Source organism: Panthera pardus, unplaced genomic scaffold (assembly GCF_024362965.1).
Source record: "Panthera pardus isolate Hobbes unplaced genomic scaffold, ASM2436296v1 HiC_scaffold_16, whole genome shotgun sequence".
NCBI classification, from domain to species: domain Eukaryota; kingdom Metazoa; phylum Chordata; class Mammalia; order Carnivora; family Felidae; genus Panthera; species Panthera pardus.
Genome location: NW_026526721.1, coordinates 13,364,715 through 13,377,413, shown reverse-complemented (window position 1 = coordinate 13,377,413; position 12,699 = coordinate 13,364,715). Strand labels below are relative to the sequence as shown.

General features: G+C 46.6%; 1 protein-coding gene across 6 annotated transcripts in view; it reads right to left on the bottom strand.

The window, feature by feature from the left end:
• The window catches only part of TIAM1 (TIAM Rac1 associated GEF 1), a 391,533-nt gene that overhangs the window by 363,657 nt on the left and 15,177 nt on the right, over positions 1-12,699 (bottom strand). For 4 of the 6 annotated variants that reach the window (XM_053903151.1, XM_053903146.1, XM_053903144.1 and 1 more), the window contains exon 3: positions 9,982-10,227. The exons of the other annotated variants lie outside the window; for them this stretch is intronic. The gene's annotated coding sequence lies outside the window, so the exon portion shown is untranslated. The remainder of the gene's footprint in view (positions 1-9,981; positions 10,228-12,699) is intronic. 6 annotated transcript variants of the gene reach the window in all.

The window sequence follows — 12,699 nt, the reverse complement described above, 5'->3', positions numbered from 1 at the left end:
AAGTGGCTCCCCCCTGTTTGTCATTTTCCCCAAACCCTCGCTTCCAACATGCTTTGCAAGGCCCATCAGAGCTAAGAGATTCCTAAAATAAGAGATAACTCACCCACTCTTGCAAGTTACCCCAGGAAAATAAGTGGGCGGTCATTGTCCAGAGCAAGGCTATCCAATAAAAACATCGCTTCAAATTTTGTAGTAGCTACATTTAAAAAAAAGTAAAAAAAAAAAAAAAAAAAAAAAGGTAAAATTAAATACAATAACTGATATTATTCAACCCAATATATCATTAATATTATTTCAACATATAATCAATATAAAAGTTATTGAGGGGCACCTGGCTGGCTCAGTCAGTGGAGCACGTAGCTCTTGATCTCAGGGTGGTGAGTTCGAGTCCCACACTGGGCATAGAGATTGTTTACATAAAAAAATTAAACTAAAAGCAAAGAAGAATTTCTCCTTTTTAAAAAAAAATGTTAATGTTTATTTATTTTTGAGAGAGAAAGAGAGAGAGAGAGAGAGAAAAAATGTGAGCGGGGGAGGGTCAGACAGAGAGGAGACACAGAATCCGAGGCAGGCTCCAGGCTCTGAGCTGTCAGCACACAGCCCGACGCAGGACTTGAACTCACCAACGGTGAGATCATGACCTGAGCTGAAGTCCGACATTCAGCCAACTGAGCCACCCAGGAGCCCCAAGAATTTCTACTTTAAAAAAAAATTTTTTTTGAGAAGCTGTTGAGATTTTTCTTACTAAGTCTTTCTTACTAAGTCTTTGAAATCTGATCTGTAGTTCACATGTCCAACACATCCTAATTCAGACATTTCAAGGGCTCGGCAGCCACATGTGGCTGGCGGTCACCAGAGTGGGCAGTAGAGCTAGAGACCCTCTGACTATACACGTAGCCAGGAGGAAACGAGGCTCGATACAGAACTTCTGAAGTGTGAGGGATTCCTGAGATTCTAAATGCCCAATTCCAGGACATGCTAAGCTTTCCTTTTCACAGCGCTTTCAAGGGACAAAGATGCCCTCCAGTCTTTTGGAAAGAACTGCCTGGAATCGGGAGAGCCTCTCCAGGGTCCTGAGTTTCAGATCCAAAACCAACACCCTCAATATGATAGAAAACACAAAATATTACCTCCTAAGTAAAAAAAAAAAACAAAAAAACAAACAAACAAAAAAAAAAAACAAATGCTAAGGGCTTACACAAAATGTGTCCAAACTCACTAGTAACATCTAAGCCCCCTACACTCTGGCCAGGGGACGTTGTCTTTTGTGGAGCCCCACGCCTTATTAGAAAGTCATTAAAAAATAAATAGGTAAATAAATAAATGATCGTTAAATCTCAGTGCCTGCACTGAGAGAGCAGACATCTTTAACTACAGGAAACTGAGTCCCTGCGTTCATGACGTGCCCTGTTCCAAGTTCCAGGATAAATCAAAGAATCCAAAATCAGCACTTCAGAATCTTCACTTCTACCTGCCCATCATCAAGTCTCCAGCACCCCACGAACCCTAAAGGAATCATCACTGTTAGCATATCTGCCGCGTTTGACAGTTTTTACTCAGGGTCTTTGTTGCTCTAAGTTGATCCGGGAAGTTCTCGCTAACCCAATTTTTTCTCATATCACCTTAGAAGAAAGTTATTTCAATACTCTGATTAAAATTCATGAAAGGTATCGAAATTGAGCTTTGTGAAGCTGAGTGGGAAAATGACCCCATTTGCTTAGTGGGAAAATGACCCCATTTGAGGCACTGTGGATTGGGTAATAAGTGTGCCCACTCCCCACCCCTCCCCCCTCTCCCCAGAGACCCCTGGCTATCAGATCCCATGGGAGCTCTGGGATCATGGCAGGTCCCTTTTCTTGCTTAATGTTTATTTATTTTTGAGAGAGAAAGAGAGCACACAAGCCAGGGAGGGACAGAGAGAGGGAGGGGGGGGACACAGGATCTGATGCAGGTTCTGTCCTGACAGCAGAGAGCCTGATGCAGGGCTAGAACTCTTGAACCGTGAGATCATGACCTGAGCTGAAATGGGATGCTTAACTGACTGAGCCACCCAGGTGCCCACAGCAGGTCCCTTTAACTGTCAAGTCAGCCTGACGGCTGCTTCTCCACCCAAGTCTTTTTTCCCTTCCTATTGCCCTGATCTCTTTCGGGGTTCAGACTCTCCACATGTCCCCATGGGACCACAACAGCCACCAGACAAGCATTTGCAGCTGACAGGAGAGTCTGAGGTCCAGCCCGGGCACATCCCCATAGTTGGGAAGACACTCAGATCATTACTTATTCTCTTCCGAGCAAGCAAAGGCTTCCAGAACAGAATCTAGAATGGACCTGCCCTCAAGACCTCCTGGGGCCCCAATGAAAAGAGACACACGAACGGATTAAAAGAAGACAACGGGTGATTATGGCAACAGAGAGGATCTTGGAAAGCTTTCAAGAGATAACGGTGCTTGCACTGAACCTTAAAAAGTAAGCAAGAATAGACCCGAAGGGGAGAAAATGCTACTCAGAAGTTTGGGGCCAACACTTTTTGAGCTTCTTACTGGGTGCCAAGCCCATTGGAAACATCTACAGGAATTAACTCATTTACTCCTCACGACAGCCCTAGCAGGTGGGTACTATTGTTATCCCCATTTGACAGATAAGAAAACTGAGGCATGGAGCAAGGTCATTCTGTGAATAAGTGGACAAGCAGACCGTGCAAACCGAGCACTGCAACCACAAAAGCGCTGCAGCTGCACATGTGGGAGCATGTTATGTTTGTGGACTTGTGAGTGGAGGTTGTAATGTGGACCACGTTGGCGGCCAGGAAGGTAGTTTAAATGCAAGAACTTCCGAGCAGAGTAACGAGGACAGTCGAGGACCACTGGAGCCCAGAAGAGCCAGCTACGTACATCAAATTCAAAGTCACATCTGGCACTCTTCAATCCAGACTCAGCCACCCCGTTGGTGGCTGCCAATCTGTGTCCACTTCGGGGTTGAGTCAGCAAGGCTGGGGCGAGCGAGAGGTGAGGCGGAAGGGGCAGAGCAGTGGGCACCTGAATGGCTCCGTCAGTTAAGAGTCCAACTCTTGATTTCAGCTCAGGTCATAATGCCAGGGTTGTGGGATCAAGCCCCACATCGGGCTCCAAGCGGAGCGTGGAGCTTGCTTAAGATTCTCTCTCCCTGTCTCTCTCTGTCCCTCTCCCGCTTGCACGCACGTGTGCTCTCTCTCAAAATATAAACTTAAAGAAAAAAAAAAAGAAGGGGCAGAACAGGGCACATACGCCAGATCAAGAAGCTTGGGCTTCACGCAATGAATAATGGGGAAAACTCAGGTTGTAAACCAGGACTGACGTGATCAGACATATGTTAAGACGGATGGCTGACCTCCATGGAGAAGATGCAGCGACAGGGAGGAGGCGGTGATATGCAGCCAGGAGAGAGGGTAAGTAGAGTGTATCAGTCAGCGGGAGCTGCTGTAACAAAGCAGCACACACCAAATGATGTCAAACACTGGAAACGTGGGTACCGTTCTGGAGACAAGTCTAAAACAAAGATGTGGGCAGGGCTGTGCTCCAACTGGAGGCTCCAGGGAGGGCCCCTTCCCCATCTCGTCCACCTTCTGGTGGCTCCTGCAATCACAGCTTGTGGGCACATCATCTCAATTTCTGCCTGCATCACTCCAGCCCCCTCCCATCGTGTCATGTCTCTGAATCTGAATCATCAGGTTTCGGGCCCAGCTGACTCCCACATGACCTCTTCTTAATAAACTGCATCTGCCAAGACCCTGCTTCCAAGCCAGGTCACATCCTGAGGTCCTAGCAGACATGAGTTTGGGGGACACCACCCAACTCACTACATAAGACCAGTGGCAGGGACAGTAGGACTTAATGGGGAGACGAAGGGACATTGTAGAGGAAGGTGTAGAAAAGCAAGGATGGGATGCTGTCTTCCTGGAGAGTGCAAAAATCAGAATACACACCTTTACTTACATAAAGCGATACAACGAGGATTCACAAGAGACCAAGAAAAGTAGTTACCTTCGTGTATACTTTATCAGAGCATCTATCGGAAACCACGGGAAGGCAGAAACACAAAGCGTATCCAAAACACGGGACGAAAAATCATTATCCTTATTGATTACCATGATTATCAAGGGTGAAGCTCAAGCCGTGGTGTTACAAGTCAGGCCTGGGGCTGCCTTTCGGGGCGTTCTCACAGGAAGGGACCACAGGAAGGTTCTGAGTTCTCAGCAGGTTCTGGATCTGAGCGCCGCTTACACGGGTATGTCGTTCGTAAGAATCCATCCAATCAGACGCTTCCAATAATGCACGCTTTTCTCTATGTGTGTTGTGTTGCCATTTCCCTAAATAAGCACGTATATACACAAATGTTGATAACCAGCTTCCTCTCTGCAAAACGCGGGTGAGATCCCCCCGCGTCTACAGCAAAGCTCTCCTCGCCGACAATATCGATAATTCTAAGGGTGATGACACAGGATGCGGGTGCCATGCAAATGTAACGTCATGGGATTTCGCGGAACAAAGTCCACGTGACACGCTCTAAGAGATCATCTTTTTTTCCCATAAGAAACGTGCATATCACAACGTTTTGATTAGTGCTGCCTTTGTTTCCAGAGAGATTTGGCCTCCACTGTCACAGGCTGAAATTTTAGCTGCAAGCAGGAAGGGGGGAGGGGGTCCCGGAAAGATTTCTATGCTTTTCTTAACTGAAACGAAACACCAAAAATGGATTTTCCACAAGAAGTGACAGGGGGAGCAGGCTCGCGGCCTGCATACGTCGAACCCGGCACGGCCGCTGGAGGCAGCCACCTAGCAGGCCTCCCGGAATGGAAACACCAGATTTAAACAGGTGTCATAACAATAAAAGGGCCCATAAATGGGAAACCCAGAAGGCCTCGCAGAGCGGGACAGCTGGTGCGAGAGTGAGGGTTACAGACCTAAGTGGTCCCCAGACTTCCGGAGCCTGCTGAACGTCGCCTCACACACACTTAAACATCCATTTGCCTTCAGGAGCACACACACACCACATATATAAAACCTCTCAACAGGAAATTTCTGCCATTCTTAAACGGACTTGCCTAAATAAAATACCTTTGACAGACTACTCCAAGCCATTGGATGTGTTAAACGAGAGGAGAAAAGAGAATGGGTTGGTTATTCCACAATAAACAGTCTGCTCGGGCGCATAGGGTCACGTGGGCAGACTGGACTGCCCAGTAGAGGGGTGGGTAATGTAGTGGCCTTGAAGGGGGGGTGGGGGAATCAGCAATCTCAGCCCCCCCCCCAGAGCCACCCCGGTGCTGTCATCAGCTGATGAGCGTAGTTTTCGGGGATCCACAAAACCCACACCACATGGCTTTGCTCATGCCATCTGCTGGCTCGCTCCCCCACTTTCTCATCTGTAAAATGGGATAACAATACCCATCTGCAGAGATTTTTTTTTTTTAATGATAAAGTGTAAAGATCCCAGCACAAAGAAAAGGATCTATAAAAGGTAGTCAGCATAGGGGCACCTGGGTGGCTCAGTTAAGCATCCGACTCTTGATTTCAGCTCAGGTCACCATCTCAGGGTTCGTGAGTTCAAGCCCCTCATCGGGCTCCGCGCTGACAGCGGGAAGCCTGCTTGGGATTCTGTCTGCATCTCTCTCTGTCCCTCACCCGCTTGCTCTCTATTTCTTTCTCAAAATAAATAAAAATAAAAAACTTCTGGGGTGCCTGAGTGGCTCAGTCGGTTATATGTTCAACTCGATATTGGCTCAGGTCATGATCTCACAGTTTGTAAGATCAAGCCCCATGTCGGGTTCCACACCGAGTATGGAGTCTGCTTAGGATTCTCTTTCTCCCTCTCTCTCTACCCCTCCCCAACTAGAGCTGTCTCTCTCAAAATAAATAAACATTTTAAAAAGAAAAAAAAAAGAAAGAAAGAAAAAACTTAAAGAGAAAAGGTAGCCAAGCATAATGGTCATAGTCATAAAAGTCATTTATATAATTAATTACTTACTTTATTAAAAAATGGCCACTCATTCTTTACCCAGAAGAGAGTATAAACTGAAGGACGGCCTTTGACCTGCAAGTCCTATTAATTCCCTCAGGAAAGCTCAATAAGGAAAGCACAGAAGGGGCTGCAGGAAGACACCGATGCAAAGGGGCGGGAAAGTGGGGATAAAACTACATTACCTTCCTGGACTAGTTTTCAAGGGCTGTCATAACAAAACACCACAAACTGAGTGGCTTCAACAACAGAAATTTCTGTTCCCACAGTTCTGGAGGCCAGAAGTCCAAGATGGAGGCACTGGCAGGTGGGTCTCTTCCGAGGCCTCGCTCCTTGGCTGGCCGACGGCCGCCTTCCCACTCCACCCTCGCATGGTCTTCCCTCTGTGCTCAAGCATCATGGCGCCTCCTTGCGTGTCCACATTCCCTCTTCTTCATAAGGACACGACTCATACTGGATTAGGTCCACCGTAATAGCCTCATTCTAACTTAGTCACCTCCTTAAAAACCTGGTCTCCAGGGGCGCCTGGGTGGCGCAGTCGGTTGGGCGTCCGACTTCAGCCAGGTCACGATCTCGCGGTCTGTGAGTTCAAGCCCCGCGTCAGGCTCTGGGCTGATGGCTCGGAGCCTGGAGCCTGTTTCCGATTCTGTGTCTCCCTCTCTCTCTGCCCCTCCCCCGTTCATGCTCTGTCTCTCTCTGTCCCAAAAATAAATTAAAAACGTTGAAAAAAAAAAATTAAAAAAAAAAAAAAAACAAAAAAAAAAACCTGGTCTCCAAATTCAGTCAAATTCTAAGGCACAGGGCTTAGGACTTCAACATGAATTCCGGGGGGGGGGGGATACGACTCAGCCCATTTGACTTGTCTACACTGAAATTTGCCCGTGTTGAATCGGGTGTTCACAGAACAAAAGAATCCATGTGCTGCAAAGGACAGATGAAGGAGCAGAGTTTGGCCTGAAAAGAGCTTCTGGAGTAAGATGGGGGAGGCATGACAGCCGACAGTAAGTGGTTACAGGTTGGGGGGTTGACTTACTCCCCCGACCCGGGACAGCGGGGGGCACGTGGGGGGCAGAAGAATCGCCATCAGCGGAAGTGTCAGGGAGGCAACCTCCATTCCCTGCAGTAAACAACTTTGTAACAATTCACTTGCTCAGCCAAGCTCAAGGCTGTCCAGGCTCTTTAGATGTACTTTTGTGCCTTCCTTTGGGGCTTAACAAAGGCCAGCCCACCTTGTATCCATGTCACCCCTACAACCTGGGAGCACGCACTGCTCCGACATCACTCCACAGAGGGATCAGATAGGGTCAGCCTCAGAGAGGGAAGTGGCTTGACCAAGGTCAACTAGCTAATCGGGAGTCGGCACAGGGGATGGAACCCGGACTCTCTGATACAGGGTGTCTGTTCTTCCCTTGGCTCCATAATGGAAACCACAACAAAGGCTCAGGTAACATTCTTCAGCCACGGTGTCACAGACAAGATTCGTGGGTTGGAGAGCCTTATCAATCCTTCCGACTCTAAAATCCCAATCCAGAGGCAACCACAGCAGAAGGCCAGGAAATAGCGGGGAGAGACTCTCAAAGGTGACGTCAGCTTCCTCAAAGCCAACCGCAATCCAACTGTATGACATTCTAGATAAGGCTAAACTATGGAGACAGTAAAAGATGAGTGGTTACCAGGGGCAAAGGAGGAGGGAGAAATGTATAGACAGAGCACAGAGGATTTTTAGGGCAGTGGAACTATATTTTAATGGGAGATACACATCATTGGACATGTTTGGACACATTTGTCCAAACCCAGAATCTACAACACCAAGAGTGAACTTGAATATGAACTATGGACTCTGGGTAACAATCATGTATCAATGTAGGGTCATCAAACGTAACAAATGTACACTCCAGGGGGGATGTTGATAACAAGGGAGACTGTGTATGTGTGGGGACAGGAGGGATATAGAAACTCTCTCTGAACTTTCTGCTCAATTTTAATGTGAACCTAAAACTGCTCTAAAACATAATAAACTCCAGGGGTGTCTGAGTGGCTCAGTTGGTTGAGTGTCTGATTTCAGCTCACATCATGATCTCCCCGGTTCGTGAGTTAGAGCCCTGCACTGGGCTCTGTGCTGACAGCTCGGGGCCCGGAGCCTGCTTCAGATTCTGTGTCTCCCCCTCTCTCTGCCCCTCCCCCACTCATTCCTTCTCTCTCAAAATAAATGAACTTTAAAAAAGTAAAAATAAACAAAGTCTATAAACGAACAACAAAAACCAGCCAACAACAGGTCACCTACAGCCATTTTGCCAGCTGGTGCATCGGAACTCTTAGGGATGCCTCCCATTCCCCTTTTACACTTTTGGTTCATAAAATCAGATGCAGGATGCTGGAAGCTAGAAAGACCTTCAGGAATGACTGGCTTCAACCTCAATGTCTCACAGATGAGGAATCCAAAGGAAGTTGTTCCTTGTTTTATTCCATTGATTTGTTTTGTTACGGGGTACATTGAGGAATTAAAAGACAAGCCAATGGCAGTGTTTTCTAAAACTTTAAAACAATGTTCAAACAATAAACCCAAAAAGTTCAGTCTACCCGAAAGCAAAGAAAGAGAGAGAGATTCAATTAAGAGTAACAAAATAGGAGCGCCTGGGTGGCTCAGTCAGTTTGGCATCTGACTTCAGCTCAGGCCATGATCTAACAGTTGGTGAGTTTGAGCCCCGCGTCGGGCTCTGTGCTGACAGCTCAGAGCCTGGAGCCTGCTTCGGATTCTGTGTCTCCTTCTCTCTCTGCCCCTCCCCCACTCACACTCTGTCTCTCTCTCAAAAAATAAATAAATGTTAAAAAAAATTAAAAACAAAAAAACAGCAACAGAATAAATGATTAAGACCCAGCGCTGTGGTGAGACTCATCTAGATGAACAGATCAAGACTTCTGGAAGGCAGTTTGGCAATGCAAATTAACAGCCTTTTTTTTTTAATGCCATATTTAATACAGATACCACATCCTGGGAATTTATCCTGAAAAAAATAAGTTTTAAAAAAGAAAGAAAAAAAAGGCAATACAGACATAAAGAACGTCAAAAAAAAAAATTTTTAATAGCGGCAAAAAAAAAAAAGAACCCACAAGATAAATATTCAAGTATACGAGAATGGTTAAGTAAATGATCAGCTCGCTGGAATGTGTGATCGTCGTAAATGACAAGTTGGGGGCCAATGCAGCCAGATTGCACATGTTGACACTGCGATGTTACGTGAAAAGAAACAAAACACAAAGCTGTATCTATGCAGGAGTTACAAATATGTTGAAAGGACATGACAATTAATTACGGATAAGAAGGAACAGAGAAAACCAAAAGCAATCAACATGTTCCTACAGTAGGAATGTGGGAGAAGGCCCCCTTTTAAATGCACTTGATTGTTCTTCATAATCCTGCAGTAAAGAAAACTCCATTTTAAAGACTAAGCTGATACGTTTGCAACTCAAAGTCCCACTTAGAAGCCGCATGTTTGCTCAGGTCTACCTGCAGCCCCTGCCCAGTAAAGCAGTTTGAGAATACCAAAGCAGAGGCCTGGACCCTTATCAGAACTCGATCCGAAACGTGTTCCCTTTCCCTGGAACCAGCCGCCTGCCTCTGGCCCTCAGTGGACATTTGCAATGAGCGCTATGCCCTCAACCCTACACCCGCCACATGCCGCGAACCACACTCCAAGGCACCCCCTCCATGAACATCCCCTTTCCACTCTGTCTCCCTCTCTGCTTGGCCTGTTGGGTAGTCCTACCTCCAGGCCAAAGTGGATTCTCCTAAGACCACACACCTCAGCCCCTCACTGTTTTCCCTGCCCCTATCCCTCACCACCCCTCAGAACTTCCATGATTTTCTACGCATACTTTCAGCATCCAGACACAAATTCTTCCCCATCCACCCGCAGGCTGGGTCCTTGGCGACCCGGCCCCAAGCCTCGGCGACCCTTAACTAAGCCCAGGTCCCCAAGAGCTCACCTTGGAATCAAAGGCATATTGGCACGATGGACTTAGATTCTTTTGTTTGCGTGTCTCCTAGTTTCTCTTTCTCTTCTGGTTCCAAACTGCGTACCTGGCTGCTTGCTCACTGCTGTGGACTGAATGTCTGTGTCCTCCAAAATTTCAGGTGGTGAAGCCCTCATCACTAGTGGGATGGTGTTTGGAGGCTGGGTCTTTGAGAGATGGGTTTTGGTAAGATCACGAGGGTAGAGCCCCTTGATGGAACTGATTAAAAAGAAGAAGAAAAGAAAAGAAACGTGGGATCTCTGAGTGTGCACGCACCGAGGAAAGGCCACAGTATAAGATGAAGGCGACAGAACCAGGAGAAGAGCCCACGCTGAGAATCCAACCAGGAGGTCACCCTGATCTCAGGACTTCCAGTCTCTAGACCGCCAGAAATAAAAGTCTGCTGTCTGACCCACCCAGCCTATGACATTTCCTTAGGTAGCAGCCTCGATGTGGACACAAACCCACCCACCCTTCCCCTCAGAGTGCATGCTGCCTCATTCATTTTGACTCCTGTGATAGCATCAGATTCATCCTGGCCAAAGATTGCTCACCGGCAACTAAGAGACACCTCCCTCTTGCCAGCAGGTCCTGGCAGAATTTGCCTGTGTGTCTCTAGTCTCTCCTGAGTACAGCCCTTTCTGGCTTTGGGCTTATCTCTTAGCTGTCCTCCAAAGACTGCCCTCTTGGCAATGACCCATGCACCATGCGTACAGACTGACTGCTGATGTCGTAAATCAGGGCAAACACAGATCAAGCTTCTCTGTGGTGCAGCTGTAGGAAAGCAAGATCAATTCAAAGAGTTTGGACTCCAAGACGAGTTCACGGAGACACAAGAAGAGGTAGATGGGACAAGCAAAAATGGGAATAGTCCTGGGGCGCCTGGGTGGCTCAGTCAGTTAAGCGTCTGACTTCAGCTCAGGTCAGGATCTCACAGCTTGTGAGTTCAAGCCCCACATAGGGCTCGGTGCTGACAGCTCAGAGCCTGAAGCCTGCTTCAGATTCCTTGTCTCCCTCTCTCTGCCCTTCTCTCTCTCTCTCTCTCTCTCTCTCTCTCTCTCTTTCTCTCTTTCTTTCTTTCTCTCAAAAACAAATAGTCCAGATCTAGAGACCACGTGAGCAAAAAACAAAAAGGGAAGGAAGGAACGTAGAAAACAGGATACAACCCAGAGCAAAAGGGATTTCTGTTTCACTGGCTCAAAGTATTTGAGAAAAGAGTCCTGAGAGATGAAATGCAAAATGCAGGGCTGGGACCAAAGGGCCTTTGAAAGTTTAAACTCATGGTGACATACGGGTATCAGCCTGGCTCTATCTGTACAGCAAGTGACTCTTGATTTTCGGGTCATGAGTTCAAGCCCCACGTTGGGCATAGAACCTACTTAAAAAAAAAAACAAAACAGGGGTGCCTACATGGCTCAGTTGGTTAAGCATCCGACTTTGGCTCAGGTCATGATCTCGTAGTTCGTGGGTTCGAGCCTCGCGTGGGGCTCCGTGCTGACTGCTCACAGCCTGGAGCCTGCTTTAGATTCTATGTCTCCCTCTCTCTCTCTGCTCCTCCCCTGCTTGCACTCTGTCTCGCTCTCTCAAAAATAAACATTAAAAAAAATAATTTAAAAAATAAAAATTAAAAAATTAAAAAGACAAAAGCAAAAAGCCACAATAAAAAAAATTGTAATAAATTCATGATGACATTATCAGCTTTAGGAAAATCTAATCTCCTAGCAGTAAGTACACATCCACATTGCAAGTCCCCACCTGCTTTAAACAGGCCATGTAATGGAGTGGTGCCTGGACGCTCTTGTGGGTTAAAATGTGTCCCCCCCAAAAAAGGACATGTCTAGCACCTATGAATAAGACCTTATTTGGAAATCGAGTCTTTGCAGATGTAACCAAGTTTAGGTCATAAAGGATGAGGATGGGCCCTATACCTGATAGCTGGCGTCTTTATAAGAGAAAGAAGGAGTTTTTTTTTTAATTTAAATCCAAGGTAGTTAACATACAGCTACATAGTTATACATATACAGCTAACATATACATATACAGCTAACATATACATATACAGTTACATATACATATACAGTTAACATACAGTAATAATGATTTCAGGTGTAGAATTTAGTGATTCATCACGTACATATAACCAGTGCTCATCCCAACAAGTGCCCTCCTTAATGCCCATCACCCATTTAGCCCATCCCTTCACCCAAACCCTCCAGCAAACCCTTAGTTTGTTCTCTGTATTTAAGAGTCTCTTATGGTTGGCCTCCCTCAAGAGAGGAGATTCAGAGACAGACACACAGCCACAAGAGACAACTGCCATGTGAAGAAGGAGGCTGAGGCTGGGAGTGATACTGTCACAAGCCCAGGAAGACCTGGGGGCCAGTAGACGCTGGAAGAAGCAAGACGCCCCTCCCTAAGAACCTTCGGAGGGAGCACAGCCCTGCCAACACCTTGACTTTGGACTTCTAGCAACCCAACTATGAGAATAAATTTCTATTGTCTTAAGACATCCAGTTTGAAGTATCTTTTGCAGCAGCCTTAAAAAACTAACACAGACATGAATTAAACTTGACCTGAAAATCATCCATTCTTTGGGACCTCCAGAGAAGATGGGCTAGATCACGAGCAAGGAAGCAATCCTAGGGAAAAACCGAGGTCAAGAGGCACAACCATATTTGGAACTATGGGTGC